Source organism: Bos indicus, chromosome X, assembly GCF_029378745.1.
Source record: "Bos indicus isolate NIAB-ARS_2022 breed Sahiwal x Tharparkar chromosome X, NIAB-ARS_B.indTharparkar_mat_pri_1.0, whole genome shotgun sequence".
NCBI classification, from domain to species: domain Eukaryota; kingdom Metazoa; phylum Chordata; class Mammalia; order Artiodactyla; family Bovidae; genus Bos; species Bos indicus.
In genome coordinates this window covers 59,944,667-59,970,251 of record NC_091789.1, presented here as the reverse complement: position 1 = coordinate 59,970,251, position 25,585 = coordinate 59,944,667, and the positions used below count along the sequence as shown (strand labels likewise).

At 37.8% G+C, this 25,585-nt stretch overlaps 1 protein-coding gene across 5 annotated transcripts in view; it reads left to right on the top strand.

The window, feature by feature from the left end:
* Window positions 1–25,585, top strand: part of NUP62CL (nucleoporin 62 C-terminal like) — a 104,329-nt gene that overhangs the window by 7,502 nt on the left and 71,242 nt on the right. The window contains exon 2 of one of the 5 annotated variants that reach the window (XR_011565352.1): window positions 4,849–4,931. The exons of the other annotated variants lie outside the window; for them this stretch is intronic. The gene's annotated coding sequence lies outside the window, so the exon portion shown is untranslated. The remainder of the gene's footprint in view (window positions 1–4,848; window positions 4,932–25,585) is intronic. 5 annotated transcript variants of the gene reach the window in all.

Genomic DNA, 25,585 nt, shown 5'->3' with positions numbered 1-25,585 from the left:
TGTAATTTAAATTTTTATAAAGGAAGCAATTAAGTTGACTGGGAGAATAAAATCTGTAATTGGTCTGTATTAACACATTCCCCGTTTTCAAAGCATACGAACTGTCTTGTTTTCTGTCATTCTAAAACATTAACTAGCCACTCTTTCTAAAGTTGTAAAATATTTCAAACAAAAAAGTACAGGCTGTTATACATTATCATCCATGTACTACCAAAGATTTAGCAAGTGTTAACCTTTTGCTATATTTTCATTAGGTACTGTTTTTTTTTTAAAGAACCAAGCATTACACTAAAATTAAACATAAAGCTAAAACACTACTTCTTTGTACCCCTTCCCAGCCACATTTCCTTCCCATCCCAGAGATATTTGTCCTTCCGAAGTTATTAAATATTTTTCCTTGTTTTTAAGTGCTCTCAAATATAGATGACCCATAATTGATTTGTAATATATTGTTTTGTATGTCCTTTAACATTTACAAAAACAGTCTACTGTATTTACTCTTCTGCAACTTTTTTAAGGTCAACATTGTTTTTGAGATTTATCTGATATTTATCAGTTTATATTGATAAATGTAGATAAAGTTAGTAATCTGGGGGTAAGATAGATTGGTAGATTGGGATTGACTTATACACACACTACTATATATAAAAGATAACAAGAACCTATTCTCTATATAGCACAGGGAACTCTATTTGGTGCTCTGTAATGACCTGTATCAGAGAAGGCAATGGCACCCCACTCCAGTACTCTTGCCTGGAAAATCCCATGGATGGAGGAGCCTGGTAGGCTCCAGTCCATGGGGTCTCTAAGAGTCAGACACGACTGAGCGACTTCACTTTCACTTTTCACTTTCCTGCATTGGAGAAGGAAATGGCAACCCACTCCAGTGTTCTTGCCTGGAGAATCCCAGGGACGGGGGGCCTGGTGGGCTGCTGTCTATGGGGTCCCACAGAGTCGGACACGACTGAGCAACTTCACTTTCACTTTCACTAATGACCTGTGTAGGGTTCCCAGGTGGTGCTAGTGGTAAATAACTCGCAGGTTTGATCCCTGGGTTGGGAAGATTACCTGGAGGAGGGCATGGCAATACACTCCAGTATTCTTGCCTGGGAAATCCCATGGACAGAGGAGCCTGGCAGGATACAGTCCGTAGCATCGCAAAGAGTTGGATACCACTGAAGTGACTTAGCTCGCAATGACCTATATGGGAAAGAAATCTGAAAGAGTGTGGATATATATACACTATAATCATGTATAATTGATTCACTTTGCTATACAACAGAAACTAACACAACATTGTTAATCAACTATATGCCAATAAAAATTAATTAAATAAAAATTTTAAATTATATAACATATATATAACTCACATAAATACTAAAATGTGAAGTGGTTTTTTATTTTTCAAACAGTTATTTCCATAACACAAAATATTCAAAAATGCTATCTTGCCATTTAATATGTACAATCTTCATAGGCTTCTCCCAGTGAAGTTATTGCACAATCCAGGAATAAAGCTTAAAACAGAAAATCACTTAGGAGTAATAAAATCTAAATTAACTAAAAAAACACTTAGTTATTTTTATTACTGTAAGGTAGTCTTTATATAACTATGCCACTTAAAAATTCCACTGTTGTTGTTAGACATTTAGGTTGTTTCAGGTATACAAATGTTCATGTAAATCATACAAATATTGTATGATTCCACTAAAAGAGGTCCCTAAAATAGGCAAATTCATAGAGACAGAAAGTAAAATAGAGGTTACCAGGGGCTGGAGGAGTGGGCAATAGGGAGTTATTGTTCAATTGGTGCAAAGTTTCTGTTTGCAGTGATAAAAAAGTTCTTAAATAGGTAGTGGTGATGGTTGAGCAATGTTGTGAATGTATTAATACTTAATGCCACTGAATTGTATACTTAAAAATGGTTAAAAGGGTAAATTTTACATTATGTATATTTTGCCACAATAAAAAGTTACAAACATAAGAATTACACTTATTTTTTGGAGACATATACTCTATGACTTGTTTTTTGTGGAGTAAAGCCCTGAGAAAAGTGAAATGTATTTTAAAAATAAACAAATTAAGTTGTATTAGCCAGATCTGTTTTTCCTGGTAAAATCAAATTTTTTGAAATCTTTAGATAATGCTTGTGAAATCTTTACACAATGCTTGTGTAAGATTTTTATGAATACTGTACTTCAGAAGTCTCCAGTTTTTTTTTTGGTTCTTTTTGCTTTTTTCCCTCTAAGGTTTTGTGGGAGGATACTTCTGAAAGTGAGTAGGCCTTTGAGGCTGTATTTTGCATTAGAATACCATTCCTCTTTCATTTCTTGGGCTAGTTTTCTCCAGTGATTTACTTTCCTTTCTCCTCCCCTCTCCCCCAACCCTGTTCTTTCATTGCTGCCCCCGCCCCATACTCTGCCAGTGCCTCCCCCAAGCTCTGCCCTTTTGGATCCCTCTGCCTTCTTTCCACTTAGCCCAGCCTTCTCTTTGGGTTTCTCCACTCTCCACTCTCGTCCTCTCTTGAGTACCACCCCCATCCCCCCACCCTTCCCCACTCCTGCATCCTTCTCAGCTCCTCCCAGATTTCCCCTCTCTTGAGTCCTTCTGCTCACCCTCCCCTTTGATCCCATCTCTGGTCTTTTCCAATTTTGTAACTGCTGAAGGCATTTGCTGAAAATAAGACCTGTTTTATGGAAAGTTACAGTCTTCTGAGGTGTCAGACTTGTAATATTTGGAAAATTTGGTCTTAATTTGGGGATTTGAAAAACTCTTTCTAGTCCTTCCCTTCAAGGGGGCTTCCCTTGTGCCTCAGCTGGTAAAGAAACCGCCTGCAATGCGGGAGACCTGGGTTTGATCCCTGGGTTGGGAAGATCTCCTGGAGAAGGGAAAGGCTACCACTCCAGTATTCTGACCTGGAGAATTCCATGGACTGTGTAGTCCATGGGGTTGCAGAGAGTTGGACATGATTGAGCAGCTTTCACTCACTTCTAGCCCTTAAAATAAGATTCAGACATTATGGCCTTGACAAGTTAAAGTAAAAAGGAAGAGAAAAGCACTTAATGTGAATGATAATTAATGTGTTACATTGCTTAAGATGTTTAATATGAACTGAAATCATTTTCAGTAGCTCTATATTTTAGTTTGGCATAAAGTACAAATGATCACCATTAGAAGTTTGACCCCTTCCTATTTCCTTTACAGTGGCTGTACCGATCTCACCTCTCCCTATCCATTTCTCTTTGGGGACTCAAACATTTAGGATAAAATATTGGTAACTCAGTTTATACTTCCAGAGTTGGCATCAATGACTGTCAGTGCAAATAAGGACCCTGCTGTACTTTGAGGCTTCAATTTTCCTAGTTTTTTCTTTAGTTCCATTTCTGTAAGGCTTTTCTTGGTGGAACAAGAGGTTTCTTCAGTGATTTTGTACTTTTCCTTTGCTTCTCTGCGTTTCTCCTTAGTTTGATAATTAATGATATGTTAAGGAACTGTATGTATCATCAGAAGTGACTATTTATAGGAATGGTTTTATAACATGACTAATCACATTGCATGAATTTTCAGACCAGATCGTTTAGTCATGATGTTCTTGAGAAGGTGAAGTGAATTCATGACACTTAATGGTTATCAAGTAACTAGGCATTTTAGGGAGAATACTGTCTCCAAAGATTTGCTTCCAAGAAGGTGGGGAAGTTTTTAAATCAGTTACAGGGCTGAACTTTTATACTAGTCATGTCTTGACAGTCATTTCTCAAAGTAATGTAGGGAAATAATGGCATGAGTGATCCCCCCAAATCATTTGTACTTTGTGAGACAGACGCCTGTAAACATTTATGCTGAAATGGCTTATAATAGGTACCCAGACTTGAACTTACTTTGAATCTGCCCTTTGAGAATCAAATTTATCTTCCTAATCTGTGTTACTTAAACTAATATCACAGTGAAAGTATTATGTCCAGTTCCTTCACTTGCTACTTGTTTGACCTTCGGAAAGTGATTTAGTATCTTAGAGCCTCAGTTTCTTCAGCTATAATATGGAGATCAAAATAGTTTGTTGTAGGTAATTCAAAGATGAGGAATTTTAGATTCAATAAGTGATTTTGTCATTTTCCTTTTATATAAGAGATTCAAGAACTTAAGAGAAAAATGGTGTATCCTGAAATGACCTACCATTATTTACTGATCCTCAGTCAGATTTCTTACTACCCAAAAGACTCCCGGGATCTATAAATGACGATTGATAGTATACAGAGAAGATAATTTGCATGCTGATAAATGAGATAGTCATGTAGTAATATTTTTAAATTGTAATTTGAAATGCAATTTATGTTCACTCTCTGGGCCAGCTCAGAGAGTGTTCAGTAAATATCCCTGATTGACTAATGCTTCACTGATAGTGAGGAGAACCCCAGCATTATATTTTGGAAAACTTTCGTATAGCACTTTACATTAGACAAGACAATATATGTGGAGGGCCCTTTGTAAACTTATTTTTAAGAAAACATTTTGGTTTCTTACTTAGTGGAATTGCCAGAATTTTAGAGGTGATTAAACTGAGATTCTAATGCATTTAAATGACTAGCATGGTCAGATAAGCAGTGTTACTCAGTTGTGTCTGACTCTTTGTAATCCCATGGACTGTAGCCTGCCAGGCTTCTCCTCTCCATGGAATTCTCCAGGCAAGAATACTGGAGTGGGTTGCCGTTCCCTTCTCCAGGGGATCTTCCCAACCCAGGGATCAAACCCGGGTCTCCTGCATTGCAGGCAGATTCTTTACTGTCTGAGCCACCAGAGAAGCCCTACGATAGGCAGTAACACTCATTGAATTGTTTTCTTCCTATCCAGGTATTTAATTAATTAATTGGACTACCAGACAAGGATCATCTGCCCATTTCCAGGAGCCTTTCCAGGGAGCTCTGGTGATTTCTGTATGCCTAGTGATTTTTCTGCAGAAGTCCTTTGCATGTATGAGAGTGTGTGTGTGTGTGGCGGGGGGCGGGGGTGTGTGTAAAGGACTCAGTTGAGTCGTTTACCACTTATCATTTCTTTATTTGAACATGTGTGCTTGCATTAAGGCATCCAGGGTGGAACTGTAAGCTGAGTTCAACATAAAAAGCTGTAGTTTTATGAACTTTAGGCTCCTACTCAGACAGTGTGGATAAGGAGAGAGCTTTGAAGAGGAATAGAAGTTGGCTAGAGGAACTCAACACTGAAAAAGACTCATAGCCTACTCATAGCCACATAAAGGGAGTACAGACTTGTTTTCCATTTTTTTTTATTAAAGCATTGATATGCAGAGAGAAGCTGAAGTGTGCTAAGATCTTTTTTGTTAAAAATGATATAGAATACTCATTGATTTCAGGTTTTGTTAGAAGAACATAAATTTAAACATGTTAAAATAAAGAATTCAAGAGAAACTCATACAAATAAATATACTTAGAATATGTAACTTTTCCAAAGTATGGGGAAAATGAAGGAATACAGAAAATTTCATCAATCCAATTATGCAGAAAAAGATAAAAGATAATCAGTTCAGTTCAGTCGCTCAGTCATACCCAACTCTTTGTGACCCCATGAATCCCAGCACGCCAGGCCTCCCTGTCTATCACCAACTCCCGGAGTTAACTGAGACTCACGTCCATCGAGTCAGTGATGCCATCCAGCCATCTCATCCTCTGTCGTCCCCTTCTCCTCTTGCCCCCAATCCCTCCCAGCATCAGTCTTTTCCAATGAGTCAACTCTTCCCATGAGGTGGCCAAAGTACTGGAGGTTCAGCTTTAGCATCATTCCTTCCAAGAAATCCTAGGGCTGATCTCCTTCAGAATGGACTGGTTGGATCTCCTTGCAGTCCAAGGGACTCTCAAGAGTCTTCTCCAACACCACTGTTCAAAAGCATCAATTCTTCAGCACTCAGCTTTCTTCACAGTCCAACTCTCACATCCATACATGACCACTGGAAAAACCATAGCCTTGACTAGACGGACCTTTGTTGGCAAAGTAATGTCTTTGCTTTTTAATATGCTATCTAGGTTGGTCATAACTTTTCTTCCAAGGAGTAAGTGTCTTTTAATTTCATGGCTGCAGTCATCATCTGCAGTGATTTTGGAGCCCAAAAAAATAAAGTCTGACACTGTTTCCACTGTTTCCCCATCTATTTCCCATGAAGTGATGGGACCAGATGCCGTGATCTTCGTTTTCTGAATGTTGAGCTTTAAGCCAACTTTTTCACTCTCCTCTTTCACTCTCATCAAGAGGCTTTTTAATTCCTCTTCACTTTCTGCCATAAGGGTGGTGTCATCTGCATATCTGAGGTTATTGATATTTCTCCTGGCAGTCTTGATTCCAGCTTGTGGTTCTTCCAGCCCAGTGTTTCTCATGATGTACTCTGCATATAAGTTGAATAAGCAAGGTGACAATATACAGCCTTGACATACTCCTTTTCCTATTTGGAACCAGTCTGTAGTTCCATGTCCAGTTCTAACTGTTGCTTCCTGACCTGCATATAGGTTTCTCAAGAGGCAGGTCAAGTGGTCTGGTATTCCCATCTCTTTCAGAATTTTCCACAGTTTATTGTGATCCACACAGTCAAAGGCTTTGGCATAGTCAATAAAGCAGAAATAGATATTTTTCTGAAACTCTCTTGCTTTTTCGATGATCCAGCGGATGTTAGCAATTTGATCTCTGGTTGCTCTGCCTTTTCTAAAACCAGCTTGAACATCTGGAAGTTCACGGTTCTATAATTCAAGCCACGTTGTAATGTGGCAAATAAATAAGACAAAATAGGGTGGACTAAATAAGTGTCAAGTTGTATCAGTAGTCATATAAATGTGAATAAATTAAACTCAGCTCATTAAATTTCAGTGTCTCTGTCTATTCTATTTGCTATGTTGTATTATCTTTTATCTTTTTCTGCATAATTGGATTGATGAAATTTTCTGTATTCCTTTATTTTTCCTATACTTGGGAAGTTACATATTCTAATATTTGTATGAGTTTCTCTTGAATTCTTTAACATGTTTAAGTTTATGTTCTTCTAACAAAGCCTGAAGTTAATGAGTATTCTATATCCTTTTAAACAAAAAAGACTTTATCACACTTCAGCTTTTCTCTGCATATCAATGTTTTAATTTAAAAAATGGAAAACAACTCTGTACTCCCTCTGGGTGGCTAAGAGTAGGAATATCTGTCTCTGTCAATGTTGAGTTCCTCTAGCCAACTTCTGTTTCTCCTCAAAGCTCTCTCCTTATCCACACTGCCTGACTAGAAGCGTAAAGCTGGCAAAACTACAGCTTTTTATGTGAAACTCAGCTTACATTTCCACCTTGGATGAGATTCTTAGACTATATTTTAGGGTCTCCAAGGTGCCTCAGTGGTAAAGAATCCATCTGCCAAGTAGGAGATGCAGGTTCAGTCTCTGGGTTGGAAAGATTCCCTGGAGAAGGAAATGGCAACCCACTCCAGTATTCTTGCCTGGAAAATCCCCTGGACAGAGGAGGCTGGTGGACTATAGTCCATGGGATTGCAAAAGAGTTGGACATGACTTAGCGATTAAATGACAGCAAAAACAAAACTATATTTAAAAATTTTGAGCTTTGATATTTATAAAAAACACACTGAAAATGACTCAGAGAGATTGAAAACAAAATGATGGGAAAAGATACACTAGGCATATGCTGAACCAAAAGAAAAATGGTGAAGCAACATTAATGTCAGATGAAATACTGTTTAAGGCAATTTAGTATTAAACAGATACTTCACACTGATGAAAGAAGGGAATCTACCAAGAGACTATCGACCATGAATCTGTGGCCCTTACAACATAGTCTTGAAATATATAAAGCAAAAGCAATGGGATTATAAGGAGAAATTGACAATCTCTAATAATAATGAGAGACTTAAAACACTTTTGTCAGAAACTGGTTAAGCAAAATAGATTAAAAAAATTTTTTAAGTACAAAGATGTGACAGATATATGATCTAAATGAGATGGAAAGTAAATAATCTTTAACTCCAAATTCTTAATGACAAAGAGCCATTTTTAATCCAAAGGTGATTTTCATTTATTTTATTTTTCAAATTCCTAAGGAAGAAAAAATTTGAATGTACATGCTACATTAAATAGAGAAATTCTAATAAGATAACTCTTAAATTACTTCCAAATGAAAAGAAAGTCCAGAAATGCAAGAGCACAGAAAAATTCCACCTTTTGGTGGCTACCAGAAGTTTTAATTTGACCTACAGTATCACATTGATGACAGTACCCAGTCTGAAAGGATCAGTTTCTATGACAGTATCAGAACAATGGTTTGACAACAGTAGTTTTTCTATCAGCATTTGTAATATTACCATATACTTGCATATCATAAATATGTATATATAATTATATAACATGATAATGTAATATTATAATTTATAACGTAATGCCTATAATCTCAGGAGATTAGTACCTTTGGGAATAGAAGACTAAATCCATGAGGACTTGCCTGTCAGTCTAGTGGTTAAGACTACACTTTCAGTGCAACGTTTGATCTCTGGTCAGGGAACTAAGATCCCACATGCTGGCCAACAAAAGAGAAAAGAGAAAATACAGCAAGGGCCCTTATTCTGTACAGAATACCTTTCTTTCTATGCCTTTCAGGACTGAGTTATTACATCATTGAAATCACCCTTTGGAGCTCACATTTTAAAAGTTTTAAGATGTGTATGACATAAAAATAAGCATGTCATATTAACATATTTAGATAAATTTTGTCCCTCAGAGTTCCCCTTGGGTAGGTGTTCACTTGTAACACTAACACTACTCAAGATACTGTGTTTAATCAATTTTAAGAGGTACAGTTTTCCATATTTTAACATCTCTGAAATAGAAATGAGTCTTAATAATTGTTAGTGTCTTACAATCCCTTTTGGCTCGGTGGCAGTTGTGAATGTCATAGTTGTTTCCATATGCACATATAATATCAGCACATTTAGGATCAAAATCTGCATAATGGGTGGCTTGAGTGAAAATCCCAGAGAAAATAGGCAATTGCCTGAAACTCCTAGAAACCAGTGGTTGTGGGGAGTCAATGGAGAAGATGGTTAATCAAGTTTAGTTATTGATTATGCTGAAGTGGGAGACAAAAGGAAGCTAGTCTACATACTGGCAAAGCTTACTTGAAAGCACAGCAAAAAATGGCTTTTAGTTCTCTTGTGAGTTCTTTTAAGAATTGCTGCAGCAACAATGCTCCTGGTGGCACAGAAGACCTCAAGAAATTTGAGTTGAAAATTGGATTCTGAATATTTTTCTTAATATATGCACATTTGATTAAAATCTGTGTCTAAACTGAAAGAAGCTCTTTCAAAAAGTGTGGGAAAATGTAAATGATAAGAAATTGTGACAGGTTGGTATATTTCTTTCCTTTTTACTGGTGCATAAAGTAATGGGGCTCTTAAATTTGATGAAATATTTTTGATACTAATTTCTTAGAATAGCCTTTCAGAGCTATTGTGTAAAAATTGATTGTTAGTCACAACCCATTTTATAAATCTTGACTGAGATAAAGTTATAAGTACACAGTGATTTTATCCTTACATTTTAAAGGATATTTAGAGATATTATTTCATCTTCTTCTAACATTTATGTTTGCTAATGAAGAGCCTGCTGGCAACCTGGTTGTTACTCCTTATTAGGTAAGTGTTTTTTTCTCTTTAGTAACTTTTGGATTTTTTTTCTATACTTAATATTCTAGGGTTTCATTGTAAAGGCTGTGTGTGCGTGTGTGTGTATGGTGATGGGAGGGGTTACCTCCTTGCACTTGGTGGGTCTAAACGTGAGCACTCATTTTTCTTCAGTTTTAGCAAACTCATTTATTAACTCTGAATATTGTCTCTGCTATTCTGTTATTTTCCTTCTGATATTTCTTTCTGGATATATATTTGAACTTCTCTGTTATATTCTCATTATCTCTTTCTCTCTCTCTTCTTTCCCATCACTTTATCTGCCCTATGTTCTGGCAGGTTTCTTCTGTTCTCTCTTCCTCTTTAATGATATATTTTTCCTCTTCAGTTATGTCTAGTCTACTATTTAAACCTGTTCTTTGAGCCATTTTATTGCTAATACTGTAACTATTTCTTGGATATCTCCATGGTCCTTTTTCACATTCACTTGTTTGTTTTTATGGATATTATTTCTTTCTTGAGCTCCTTGAACACATAAAACATCTTAATATGCCATTCATATTGGTCTATTATCTCTAATTCCTTAGATGAGAATTTCCTCAATTTTCAGGTCTATAGACTACTTACTTAGATGTTTTATAGTCCTTTTTTAATATAAATTTATTTATTTTAATTGGAGGCTAATTATTTTACAATATTGTATTGGTTTTGCCATACATTGACATGAATCCGCCACGAGTGTACATGTGTTCCCCATCCTGACCCCCTCTCCCACCTCCCTCCCCATACCATCCCTCTGGGTCATCCCAGTGCACCAGCCCCAAGCATCCTGTATGATGCATCGAACCTGGACTGGCAATTTGTTTCACATATGATAATATACATGTTTCAATGCCATTCTCTGAAATCATCCCACCCTCGCCCTCTCCCACAGAGTCCAAAAGACTGTTCTATACATCTGTGTCTCTTTTGCTGTCTCACATACAGGGTTATCGTTACCATCTTTCTAAATTCCATATATATGTGTTAGTATACTGTATTGGTGTTTTTCTTTCTGGCTTACTTCACTCTGTATAATTGGCTCCAGTTTCATCCACCTCATTAGAATTGATTCAGATGTATTCTTTTTAATGGCTGAGTAATACTCCATTGTGTATATGTACTACAGCTTCCTTATCCATTCATCTGCTGATGGGCATCTAGGTTGCTTCCATGTCCTGGCTATTATAAACAGTGCTGCGATTAACATTGGGGTACACGTGTCTCTTTCAGTTCTGGTTTCCTTGGTATGTATGCCCAGAAGTGGGATTTCTGGGTCATAAGGCAGTTCTATTTCCAGTTTTTTAAGGAGTCTCCACACTGTTCTCCATAGTGGCTGTACTAGTTTGCATTCCCACCAACAGTGTAAGAGGGTTCCCTTTTCTCCACACCCTCTCCAGCATTTATTGCTTGTAGACTTTTGGATCACAGCGATTCTGACTGGCGTGAAATGGTGCCTCATTGTGGTTTTGATTTGCATTTCTCTGATAATGAGTGATGTTGAGCATCTTTTCATGTGTTTGTTAGCCATCTGTATGTCTTCTCTGGAGAAATGTCTATTTAGTTCTTTGGCCCATTTTTTGATTGGGTTGTTTATTTTTCAGGAATTGAGCTGCAGGAGTTGCTTGTATATTTTTGAGATTAGTTGTTTGTCAGTTGCTTCATTTGCTATTATTTTCTCCCATTCTGAAGGCTGTCTTTTCACCTTGCTTATAGTTTCCTTTGTTGTGGAGAAGCTTTGAAGTTTAATTAGGTCCCATTTGTTTATTTTTGCTTTTATTTCCAGTATTCTGGGAGGTGGGTCATAGAGGATCCTGCTGTGATGTATGTCAGAGAATGTTTTGCTTATGTTCTCCTCTAAGAGTTTTATAGTTTCTGGTCTTACATTTAGATCTTTAATCCATTTTGAGTTTATTTTTGTGTATGGTGTTAGAAAGTGTTCTAATTTCATTCTTTTACAAGTGGTTGACCAGTTTTCCCAGCATCACTTGTTAAAGAGATTGTTTTCTCTCCATTGTATATTCTTGCCTCCTTTGTCAAAGATAAGGTGGCCATAGGTGCGTGGATTTATCTCTGGGCTTTCTATTTTGTTCCATTGATCTATATTTCTGTCTTTGTGCCAGTACCATACTGTCTTGATGACTGTGGGTTTGTAGTATAGTCTGAAGTCAGGCAGGTTGATTCCTCTAGTTCCATTCTTCTTTCTCAAGATTGCTTTGGCTATTTGAGGCTTTTTGTATTTCCATACAAATTGTGAAATCATTTGTTCTAGCTCTGTGAAAAATACCGTTGGTAGCTTGATAGGGATTGCATTGAATCTATAGATTGCTTTGGGTACTATACTCATTTTCACTATGTTGATTTTTCTGATCCATGAACAGGGTATATTTCTCCATCTATTAGTGTCCTCTTTGATTTCTTTCACCAGTGTTTTATAGTTTTCTATATATAGGTCTTTAGTTTCTTTAGGTAGATATATTCGTAAGTATTTTATTCTTTTCGTTGCAATGGTGAATGGAATTGTTTCCTTAATTTCTCTTTCTATTTTCTCATTATTAGTGTATAGGAATGCAAGGGATTGCTGTGTGTTAACTTTATATCCTGCAACTTTACTATATTCATTGATTAGCTCTAGTAATTTTCTGGTGGAGTCTTTAGGGTTTTCTATGTAGAGGATCACGTCATCTGTAAACAGAGTTTTTTCTTTTCCAATTTAGATTCCTTTTATTTCTTTTTCTTCTCTGATTGCTGTGGCCAAAGCTTCCAAATCTATGTTGAATAGTAGTGGTGAGAGTGGGCACCCTTGTCTTGTTCCTGACTTTAGGGGAAATGCTTTCAATTTTTCACCATTGAGGATAATGTTTGTTGTGGGTTTGTCATATATAGCTTTTATTATGTTGAGGCATGTTCCTTCTATTCCTGTTTTCTGGAGTGTTTTTATCATAAATGGATGTTAAACTTTGTCAAAGGCTTTGTCTGCATCTATTGAGATACTCATATGGCTTTTATTTTTCAATTTGTTAATGTGGTGTATTACATTGATTGATTTGCAGATATTGAAGAATCCTTGCATCCCTGGGATAAAGCCCACTTGGTCATGATGTATGATCTTTTTAATGTGCTGTTGGATTCTGATTGCTAGAATTTTGTTAAGGATAGTCTTTGTCTTTGAGTTAATTTTCTCAGGGCTTTTTGGATTATGGAATTAGAAACATAGAGATACCTCTGATAAGTGATGTCGTGCACAACCTGCTTGGGCCCTGAAAGTTTCATCAGCTCCTAACTAGTGTTTATGCTAACATCTTAGTTTGAAGTTTCCACACCACAAAGGTAAATTGAATTCAGGCCGTCTGTGTATATCTTCTGTATCAGCTTGGGGTTCCTATGTGTCTCCATTGTCTTTTCCATCCTCCTATACGGATTTCTCAGATTTAAGCTTCACTAGGGCTCTATTGATTGAGGAGCCTGTGACCTTACACTGTGGCCTCAGATTTACCCTCAGTCTAGCATAATTCCAGCTTTTAGGGCATATATTCATTCAGGTCACCCCCTTGGATTAAGCAGCTTCAGCTTCTGCTCATAGATATGAATTCCCTGTCTGGCACCTGGAAATTTGTCTTTCTTTCTTTAAAAACTCGGGTTAGTATTTTTAAAATGTCTTTTAGCAAGTGCATTTAAACTGATACTTCATGGAGTTTGGAGTAGAAGAGAGTTGATTCCAGTGTGGATCCCAAAGTCTCCTTGAGATCTCTAGAATTTCTCTTTTTCCACTCCTCTCTTACTCTCATTTAGGGTTTGGAGTCAGGTGCTGGCTTATTTTTGGAGGAACTGGTACCCCTACACGTTGGTTCACTTCTGGCTCTGCAAAGACAACCACTTCAGCTACAGGGTTTGCTTTCTCTACTCCTGGTATAGTAAGATTTAACTTGCGGACTCCATTCCAAACAGTTTCATCTTCTGCCAACCTGTTTTCATTCAGTAACACAACTCCAGATAGGCAGAATACAGGATTCAGCTTTGGAGTACCAGTTGCCTCAACTTCTATCCCAGTAGGAACTTGATTTTCCATGGGGTAAGAAGAGGAATATGATTCTTTTAGTGGCTACAAAGGTAATCATCTTTGAAAGACAAACTTTCAATTCAGAGTGTGGAGAGAGGGTAAAGGGATGGTATGGCATTTCTAAGTAAATTATTAGGAATTATGTCACTCATTCCCAAGATAGCCCTATAAATTGAAGTCATTTCTGATTTGAGACACAAGGCACATTGAATTCTGATCTGTAGTATCCTTTCATTTAATGTGAGCCATAGGAAGAGTATTCACTGGTTTTGAACATATATCATCTTGAAATTAGACCGCTTGCTTGTTAAATGTTTCTCTCTAGAGAGATCTTTGTCTATTGATCATTGTAATGACCTTGGATATACATTCTTTCCTCCTGCATCTCAGAATTTTTAAAGGGAGCATTTTTTAAAATGACTTTCTATGTAAATTCAGTTGGATCCAGCCCTTCCTTTCAGTAATACCTGATAGCGTGACAAAAACTGGAGTATTCCCACTGGAATTCTCCTCTATACTGTTAGTTATCTAATAACTTGTAATTGAGTGTTAAATAACCTTCCTTAGGATGGGTAATTTAAATACTGAAGCACATTTTTTCATGGGTCATGAAATACATTTAAAGTTTTCTAGAAACTCTATTAGAGGTATGCCTCTTGTATGACTTTATGATTCAGTGTCTAAAACAAAAAATTACATTTTTAATAAAATCTGTCAGATTCATAGAAGGAGTGTAGGTTCTTTTGTTGCTACTGAAAATAAACATTTCTGAACTACTCCTTCCCCATTAAAACCTTTAAATCTTTTAGTTCACCTTAAAGTAGACCAAATGAGGTACTTTAAGGTAAACTAAAAGATTTAAAGGTTTTATCTGTGGATGAACCTTTATCTGTGGATGAACAGATAGGGAGCTCTGTACATGTATTCCTGGATTAATATCTGGTTGTCTTTCCTTCTGTATTGAGATGAAATAACCAATAGAGTAAAATCTTATAAAATGTTCATATTTAAAACTTAATTTGGAAGGGAGAACAACATGGTGGAGGTGTAGGTGGAAGTGGAGTACATCTCTCTCCACAGATACAACAGGAATACACCTTCAGACACAGAAGTGCATGCAGAACACCAGCTGAGAGAGGACAGGAGTACCTGACCAGCAGAAAAGAACATATAGACCCATGCAAAACTCGGTAGGATGAAGGAACTAGGGGGAAAAACAGGAGTGTTAGTAGGACTAAATGTGCCCTTGGCAGGTGGGGGAACTGGAGCAGGGGTCCGATCCCCACATTGGGGCAACTGTCTGAATCAGAGGAGAAACATTTAAGGTTGAGGGTGAAACAGCTGATCTGTGGCAGCCTAAATGGAAGGAGAATCAGTCCTTGCTGCAGCCATACATACCCCAGATGGCACAGTGGCTGGGAGCTGGAGTTTAGGGATTGTGGAGCAATCCTAGGGAGAGGGCTGCTGTTGACTGTGGAGAGATGGATTGAGGGGATATGAGGGAGGAGATCGTGTTGGGAAATGCCTTTGGAGGAAAGCCAGGCAGCCATGGAAGCAAGGCGATACTGCTGAGTCACACATGGGGGTGGAGCCATCACCATAGTGGGAGCTTCACCTCTCTCCCACAACAGGCCAGCACTGGCAGTTGAACAATAGAGAGGCTGGCCCATGAAATACCTGATGCAACCTGTAGGGTTGCTTCAGTAGTGTTTGACTCTTTGCGACCCTGTAGATTGTGGCCTCGGAGAAGGCAATGGCAACCCACTCCAGTACTCTTGCCTGGAAAATCCCATGGACAGAGGAGCCTGGTGGGCTCCAGTCCATGGGGTTGCTAGGAGTCGGACATGACTGAGCGACTTCACTTTCACTTTTCACTTTCATGCATTGGAGAAGGAAATGGCAACTCACTCCAGTGTTCTTGCCTGGAGAATCCCAGGGACTGTGGAGCCTTGTGGGCTGCTGTCTATGGGGTCACACAGAGTTGGACACGACTGAAGCGACATAGAAGAAGCAGCAGCAGCAGACTGTGGCCTGCCAGGCTTCTCTGTCAGGGAGGGGAGTTCTCCAGGTAAGAATACTGTAGTGTATTGGCCAATACTGGTTGCCATACCCTTCTAGAGCACTATATTCCCTGTTGCCCTAGCCGCCAACTCCCCTCAGGACCTGATCCTGCCAGAACCCCTGCAACCCAAGCAACTGCACCACCTCCACACCTGGCCTGCACAAAGACAAACTGAAGTCCTCCAGGGAAGCCTCAGGAGCAAATACCAGTGGACAACCCACATACAGAGGTGGAAATAAAACCACAATTGAAACGCAGTGTCAGTGTGACTAAGGAAGAAGACCCAACACCCTCGCACCAGCTGTATCAGTTCAGTTCAGTCACTCAGTCGTGTCCAACTCTTTGCAACCCCACGAACTGCAGCACGCCAGGCCTCCCTGTCCATCACCAACTCCCGGAGTCCACCCAAACCCATGTCCATTGAGTTGGTGATGGCATCCAGACATCTTATCCTCTGTTGTCCCCTTCTTCTCCTGCCCTCAATCTTTCCCAGCATCAGGGTCTTTTCAAATGAGTCAGCTCTTTGCATCAGGTGGCCAAAGTATTGGAGTTTCAGCTTCAACATCAGTCCTTCCAATGAACACCCAGGACTGATATCCTTTAGGATGGACTGGTTGGATCTCCTTGCAGTCCAAGGGACTCTCAAGAGTCTTCTTCAACACCACAGTTCAAAAGCATCACTTCTTCGGCACTCAGTTTTCTTTATAGTCCAACTCTCACATCCATTCATGACCACTGGAAAAACCATAGCCTTGACTGGACGGACCTTTGTCGACAAAGTATTGTCTCTGCTTTTTAATATGCTATCTAGGTTGGTCATAACTTTACTTCCAAGGAGTAAGCGTCGTTTAATTTCATGGCTGCAGTCACCATCTGCAGTGATTTTGGAGCCCAGAAAAATAAAGTCAGCCACTGTTTCCACTGTTCCCCCATCTATTTCTCATGAAGTGATGGGACGGGATGCCATGATCTTAGTTTTCTGAATGTTGAATTTTAAGCCAACTTTTTCACTCTCCCCTTTCATTTTCATCAAGAAGCTCTTTAGTTCTTCGCTTTCTGCCATAAGGGTGGTGTCATCCGCATATCTGAGGATATTGATATTTCTCCTGGCAGTCTTGATTCCAGCTTGTGCTTCCTCCAGCCCAGCGTTTCTCATGATGTACTCTGCATAGAAGTTAAATAAGCAGGGTGACAATATACAGCCTTGATGTACTCCTTTTCCTATTTGGAACCAGTCTGTTGTTCCATGTCCAGTTCTAACTGTTGCTTCCTGGCCTGCATACAGATTTCTCAGGAGGCAGGTCAGGTGGTCTGGTATTCCCATCTCTTGAGGAATTTTCTGCAGTTTATTGTGATCTACACAGTCAAAGGCTTTAGCATACTCAATGAAGCAGAAGTAGACATTTTTCTGAAATTCTCTTGCATTTTCTGTAATCCAGCAGATTTTGACAATTTGATGTCTCTGCCTTTTCTAAAACCAGCTTCAACATCTGGAAGTTCATGGTTCACGTATTGCTGAAGCCTGGCTTGGAGAATTTTAAGTATCACTTTACTAGCATGTGAGATGAGTGCAATTGTGCTGTAGTTTGAGCATTCTTTGGCATTGCCTTTCTTTGGGATTGCAATGAAAACTGACCTTTTGCAGGCTTGTGGCCACTGCTGAGTTTTCCAAATTTGCTGGCGTATTGAGTGTAGCACTTTCACAGCATCATCTTTTAGGATTTGAAATAGCTCAATTGGAATTCCATCACCTCTACTAGCTTTGTTCATAGTGATGCTTCCTAAGGCCCATTTGGCTTCACATTCCAGGATGTCTGGCTCTAGGTGAGTGATCACACCATCGTGATTATCTGGGTCATGAAGATCTTTTTTGTACAGTTGTTCTGTGTATTCTTGCTGTATAAGCTACAGATTAAATCCACATGATCAACTAGGCAGACTCTGTGTCTATGGAATACATAAAATGTCATTGAGAGCTCCCACAAAAGAAAACACACTAGTTCTGATAGCTGTGGACATTGGAGGCAAGAACACAGAGGAGTAGGGCAAGAACAGAATCTGAGCTCCCCCCAACAGCAGGTCCAGAGATCAGCACAGTGTTAGAGGGCATCCTAGGGAGGTGAAGTGGACTATGACTCCCAGCAAGGGAAAGGAATCTGACAGCAGTGGCTCAAGAAAAATATTTATTATTCTTATGTTTTGACTTGTTTTATTGATTCCTTTGGATTTTTTTCCTCCCCTCCCCCCCGCCCCCCCGTTGTAGTTGTCAATTTTATTGGCTGTATGAAATCTAATTAAGCTTTTGAGCTTTCTTTTTTTTCTGTTTTTTTTTTTTTTTTTCTCAGTCACATTTTTTACTGTTGTTATAAACCTCTGCCTCTATCTTTTGCAGTTCTGGGGACTTTTTTTCCCCCCCCTCTCTTTTTTAATTTTAATTTTTTATTTTTTAAACCTATTATTATTTCTTCTGCATTTATTCCCTTGTTTGCTTTTCCTACTGTTCTTTCCCCCTTACAGTTACTCTTTAATATATATAAATCTTCTTTATCTACCACTATTTAACTTTACATATCTATTCTTTCTTTCTTTTCTTTCTTTCCTGTAGTCTCAACATATTTGTTAGTTTTATTTTCATTGCTTTATTCCCCAGTTGACACCTTGCTTTAGTTTTGTTTTCCAGTTTGTGCTTTAGTCTTGTTCTTAACTGGTAAATATAATTTTTTATTTCTTTTGTTCACCATGTCAATCTCTTGTACTTTATTTTTGTTGGTCTCTTTTGACTTTGCTTATGGGTGTGTATGTATATGTGTATGTTCCATTATTTTAATTGTTATTTGCCTTATTTTGTAAATGTAACTTGTCTGGGGTTCATCTTTGGTTTCTCAGTTTTGGATATTTGTTTTAATCTTACTTGATGCCATAACAAACCACACGTGGAATCTTCATACCTGACAAGATCTAGCCCTGAGCCTTTGGAGTGGGAGCACTGACTCCAAGACCCTAGATTACAGAAAACTAACCCTAGGAGGTTATCAAATAGTGAGAACTAACACAGAGGAAACCGCTGGAATACAAGACCTGACATCACCCAGCCACCAGTAGCACTCTGTGCAGGACGCCTCATCTAAACAACAACAAAACAAAAATACAAACCAAATCATCAGCAGACGGGATAACCACCTGACTCAGCATTGCCCATCAGAGGAAAAACAAATGAACAAACAAAAACTCAACTTACACAAACCACTGGACCAAACTTAGGAGGGCAGAAACCAAAAGGAAGAAAGAATTCAACCTTGAAGTCTGGGAAAAGGAGACCTCAAACACAATAAGTTAAAAAAAATAATGAAAAACAAACAAGGGAATACAAACAAGAGAAATAATACATAAATGAAGGAACAAACTAGAAACACAGAAGTCCAAATAAATGAAGAGGAAATAGGCAAACTACCTGAAAAAGAATTCAGAATAATGATAATAAAGATGATAAAAAAAACCTTGAATGCAAAATGGAGAAAATGCGAGAATCAAATAACAAAAACCTAGGAGAATTAAGGTATAAACCTGCAGAGAAAAACAACACAATTACTGAAATTAAAAATACTATAGAAGAAATCAGTAGCAGAATATCTGAAGCAGAAGAATGAATCAGTGAGCTGTAAGATAAAATGGTGGAAATAACTTTTGAAGAGCAGAATAAAATAACAAGAATGAAAAGAACAGAGAATAGTCTCAGAGACCTCTGGGACAATATCAAACACACCAACATTCGAATTATAGGGGTCCCAGAAGAAGAAGAGAAAAAGAAAGGGTATGAGAAATTTCTTGAAGAGATTATAGTTGAAAATTTCCCCAACATGGAAAAGGAAATAGTCAATCAAGTCCAAGAGGCACAAAGAGTCCCATACAGGATAAACCCAAGGAGAAACACGCCAAGACACATATTAATCAAACTAACAAAGACTAAACACAAAGAAAGAATATTAAAAGCAGCAAGGGAGAAGGAACAAGTAACATACAAGGGAAACCTCATACACGTAACAGCTGATCTTTCAGCAGAAACTCTGCAGGCCAGAAGGGAATGGCAGGATATATTTAAAGTACTGAGAGGGAAAAATCTACAACGAAGATTACTGTATCCTGTAAGGATCTCATTCAAAATTGATGGAGAAATAAAAAGCTTTTCAGACAAGGAAAAGTTAAGAGAATTCAGTACCACCAAATAAGCTTTACAACAAAGGTTAAAGGAACTTAGTCAAGAAATACAAGAGAAGAAAAAAGATCTTCAAAATCAACCCCAACAATTAAGAAAATGGCAATAGGAACATATATATCAATAATTACTTTAAATGTAAACAGATTAAATGCTCCAACCAAAAGACACAGACTGGCTGAATGGATACAAAAACAAGACCCATATATATGCTGTCTACAAGAAACCCACTTCAGACCTAAAGACACATATAGACTGAAAGTGAGAAAATGGAAAAGTATATTCCGTGCCAACTGGAAGCAAAAGAAAGCTGGAGTAGCAATCCTCATATCAGACAAAATAGACCTTAAAATAAAGATTACAAGAGATAAGAAAGGACACTACATAATGATCAAGGGATCAATCCAAGAGGAAGACATAACAATTGTAAATATCTATGCACCCAACATAGGAGCACCACAATACATAAGACAAACACTAACAGACATAAAAGGAGAAATTGAGAGTAACACAATAATAGTAGGAGACTTTAACACCCCACTCACACCAATGGACAGAGCATCAAAACAGAAAATTAATAAGGAAATACAAGTCTTAAATGATACATTAGATGAAGTGGATCTCATTGATATCTTTAGGACATTCCATCCAAATGCAGAAGAATACACCTTCTCAAGTGCACATGGATCATTCTCTAGGATAGACCACATCTTGGATCACAAATCAAACCTCAGTAAATTTAACAAAACTGAAATCATATTAAGCATTTTCTCCGACCACAACACTATGAGACTAGATATCAATTACAAGGAAAAAAGTGTAAGAAACACAAACACATGGAGATTAAACAACACGTTTCTAAATAACCAACAGGTTACTGAAGAAATCAAAAGGGAAATAAAAAAATTTCTAGAAACAAATGACAATGAAAACATGACAACTCAAAACCTATGGGATACAGTGCAAGCAGTTTTAAGAGGGAAGTTTATAGCAATACAATCCTACCTCAAGAAACAAGGAAAACATCAAATAGACAAGCTAACTTTACACCTAAAACAACTGGAAAAATAACAACAACAACAACAAAAAAATAGTAGAAGGAAAGAAATAAAGATCCAAGCATAAATAAGTGAAAAAGAAATAAAAGAAACAATATTAAAGATTAATCAAACTAAAATCTGGTTCTATGAGAAGATAAATGAAATTGACAAGCCTTTAGGCAGACTCATCAGGAAAAAAGAGAAGAATCAAATCAACAAACTTAGAAATGAAAAAGGAGAGGTTACACCAGACAATGCAGAAATACAAAGGATTATAGGAGACTGTTATGAACAACTATATGGCAATAAAATGGATAACCTGGAAGAAATGGACAGATTCTTCGAAAAGTTCAATTTTCCAAGACTGAACCAGGAAGAAATAGAAATTATGAACAACCCAATTACAAGCACTGAAATTGAAGCTGTGATTAAAAATCTCACCAAAAACAAAAGCCCAGGACCAGATGGCTTCACAGGAGAATTCTATCAAACGTTTAGAGAAGAGCTAATGCCTATCCTTCTAAACCTCTTTCAAACAATTGCAGAGGAAGGAACATTTCCAAACTCGTTCTATGAGGCCACCATCACCCTGATACCAAAACCAGACAAAGACAACACAAAAAAAGAAAACTACAGGCCAGTATCACTGATGACCATAGATGCAAAAATCGTCAACAAAATTTTAGCAAACAGAATTCAGTTACATGTCAAAAAGCTCATACACCATGATCAAGTTGGGTTTATTCCAGGTCTGCAAGGAGTCTTCAATATATGCAAACCAATCAACATGATATACCATATTAACAAATTGAAAGATAAAAATCATATGATCATCTCAATAGATGCAGAAAAAGCCTTTGACAAAATTCAGCACCCATTTATGATTAAAACTCTTCAAAAAATGGGCATAGAAGGAACCTACTTAAACATAGTAAAGGGTACATATGATAAGCCTACAGCAAACATTATTCTCAATGGTGAAAAACTGAAAGCATTCCCCCTGAGATCAGGAACAAGACAAGGATATCCACTTTTGCCACTATTATTCAGCATAGTTCTGGAAGTCCTAGCTATAGCAGTTAGAAAAGAAAAAGAAATAAAAGGAATCCAGATTGGAAAAGAAGAAGTAAAACTCTCACTGTTTGCACATGACATGGTATTGTACCTAGAAAACCCTAAAGACAGTATCAGAAAATGACTAGAGCTAATCAGTGAATTTAGCAAAGTTGCAGGATACAAAATCAGTACCCAGAAATCACTTGCATTTCTATATACAAACAATGAAAAATCAGAAAGAGAAATTAAGGCATCAATCACATTCACCATTGCAACAAAAAGAATTAAATATCCAGGAATAAACTTACCTAAGGAGACAAAAGATCTATACACAGAAAATTATAAGACACTAGTGGAAGAAATCAAAGACAACATAAACAGATGGAGAGATATTACATGTTCCTACGTAGGAAGAATCAATATTGTGAAAATGACTATACTACCAAAAGCAATCTACAAATTCAGTATGATCCCTATCAAATTACCAATGGCATTTTTCACAGAACTAGAACAAAAAATTTCACAATTCATATGGAAACACAAAAGACCCCGAATAGCCAAAGCAGTCTTGAGAAAGAAGAATAGAGCTGGCGGAATCAACCTTCCTGACTTCAGATTATACTACAAAGCTACAGTCATCAAGACAGTATGGTGATGGCACAAAAACAGAAACACAGACCAGTGGAACAAGATAGAAAGCCCAGAAATAAACCCATGCACCTATGTGTACCTTATTTTTGACAAAGGAGGAAAGAATATACAACAGGGCAAAGAGCCTCTTCAATAAATGGTGCTGGGAAAAGTGGACAGCTACACGTAAAAGAATGAAATTAGAACACTTCCTAACACCATACACAAAGATAAATTCAAAATGGATTAAAAACCTAAATGTAAGACCAGAAACTGTAACAACCCTTAGAGGAAAACATAGGCAGAGCACTCGATGACATAAATCAAAGCAAGATCCTCTCTGACCCACCTCCTAGAGTAATGGAAATAAAAACAAAAGTAAACAAGTGGGACCTGATTAAACTTAAAAGCTTTTGCACAGCAAAGGAAACTATAAGCAAGGTGAAAAGACAACCCTCAGAATGGGAGAAAATAATAGCAAATGAAACAACTGACAAAGGATTCATTTCCAAAATATACAAGCAGCTCATACAACTCAATGCCAGAAAAACAAACAACCCAACCAAACAGTGGGGAAAAGACCTAAACAGACATTTCTCCAAAGCAGACATACAGATGGTTAAACACATGAAAAGATGCTCAATATCACTCATGATTAAAGAAATGCAAATCAAAACCACAATGAGGTATCACCTCACACAGGTCAGAATGGCCACCATCAAAAAGTCTACAAACAATAAATGCTGGAGAGGGTGTGGAGAAAAGGGAACGCTCTCGCGCTGTTGGTGGGAATTGGTGGGAATGTAAATGGATACAGCCACTATGATTCCTTTATTTTTTTTATTTTTTTGAGATTCCTTTATTTTTTTATTTTTTATTTTTTTGAAATTCCTTTAAAAACAAGGAATAAAACCACCGTATGACCAGCATTCCCACTCATAGGTATATATCCTGAGGAAACCAGGGTTAAAAAAGACACATGTATTCTACTGTTCATTGCAGCACTATTTACAGTAGCTAGAACGTGGAAGCAACCTAGACGTCCATCGACATATGAATGGATAAAGAAGCTGTGGTACGTATACATGATGGAATATTAATAAGTATAAAAAGGAACACATTTGAGGCAGCTCTGATAAGGTGGATGAACCTAGAGCCTATTATACAGAGTAAAGTGAGTCAGAAAGAGATAAATATCATATTCTAACACATATATACAGAATCTAGAAAATGGTACAGAAGAATTTATTTACAGGGCAGCAGTGGAGAAACAGACATAGAGAATAGACTTATGGACATGGGGAGAGGGGAGGAGAGGGTGAGATGTATGGAAAGACTAACATGGAAACTTACATTACCATATGTAAAATAGATAGCCAACAGGAATTTGCTGTATGGCTCAGGAAACTCAAGCAGGGGCTCTGTATCACCTATAGGGGTGGGATGGGGAGGGAGATGGGAGGGAGGTTCAAAAGAGAGGGGATATATATATATTCCCATGTCTGAGTCATGTTTAGGTTTGACAGAAAACAACAAAATTCTATAAAGCAATTATCCTTCAATTAAAAAAAATTGACAGGAGCTATGCTATAGTACAGGAGACAGAGATTAAGACCATCCCCATGGAAAAGAAATGCAAAAAAGCAAAATGGCTCTCTGGGGAGGCCTTACAAATAGCTGTGAAAAGAAGAGAAGCAAAAAGCAAAGGAGAAAAGGAAAGATATAAGCACCTGAATGCAGAGTTCCAAAGAATAGCAAGAGATAAGAAAGCCTTCCTCAGCGATCAATGCAAAGAAATAGAGGAAAACAACAGAATGGGAAAGACTAGAGATCTCTTCAAGGAAATTAGAGATCCCAAGGGAACATTTCATGCAAAGATGGGCTCAATAAAGGAAAGAGATGGTATGGACCAAACATAAGCAGAAGATACTAAGAAGAGGTGGCAGGAATACACAGAAGAACTGTACAAAAAATATCTTCATGACCAAGATAATCATGAAGGTATGATCACTCACCTAGAGCCAGGCATCCTGGAATGTGAAGTCAAGTGGGCCTTAGAAAGCATCACTACGAACAAAGCTAGTGGAGGTGATGGAATTCCAGTTGAGCTATTTCAAATCTGAAAGATGATGCTGTGAAAGTGCTGCACTCAATATGCCAGCAAATTTGGAAAACTCAGCAGGGGCCAGAGGACTGGAAAAGGTCAGTTTTCATTTCAATCCTAAAGAAAGGCAATGCCAAAGAATGCTCAAACTACAGCACAATTGCACTCATCTCACATGCTAGTAAAGTAATGCTCAAAATTCTCCAAGCCAGGCTTCAGCAATATGTGAACCGTGAACTTCCTGATGTTCAAGCTGGATTTAGAAAAGGCAGAGGAACCAGAGATCAAATTGCCAACATCTGCTAGGTAATCGAAAAAGCAAGAGAGTTCCAGAAAAACATCTATTTCTGCTTTATTGACTATGCCAAAGCCTTTGACTGTGTGGATCACAATAAACAATGGAAAATTCTTCAAGAGATGGGAATACCAGACCACCTGACCTGCCTCTTGAGAAACCTATATGCAGGTCAGGAAGCAACAGTTAGAACTGGACATAGAACAACAGAATGGTTTCAAATAGGAAAAGGAGTACATTAAGGCTGTATATTGTCACCTTGCTTATTTAACTCATATGCAGAGTACATCATGAGAAATGCTGGGCTGGAAGAAACACAAGCTGGAATCAAGATTGCCAGGAGAAATATAAATAACTTCAGATATGCAGATGACACCACCCTTATGGCAGAAAGTGAAGAGGAACTAAAAAGCCTCTTGATGA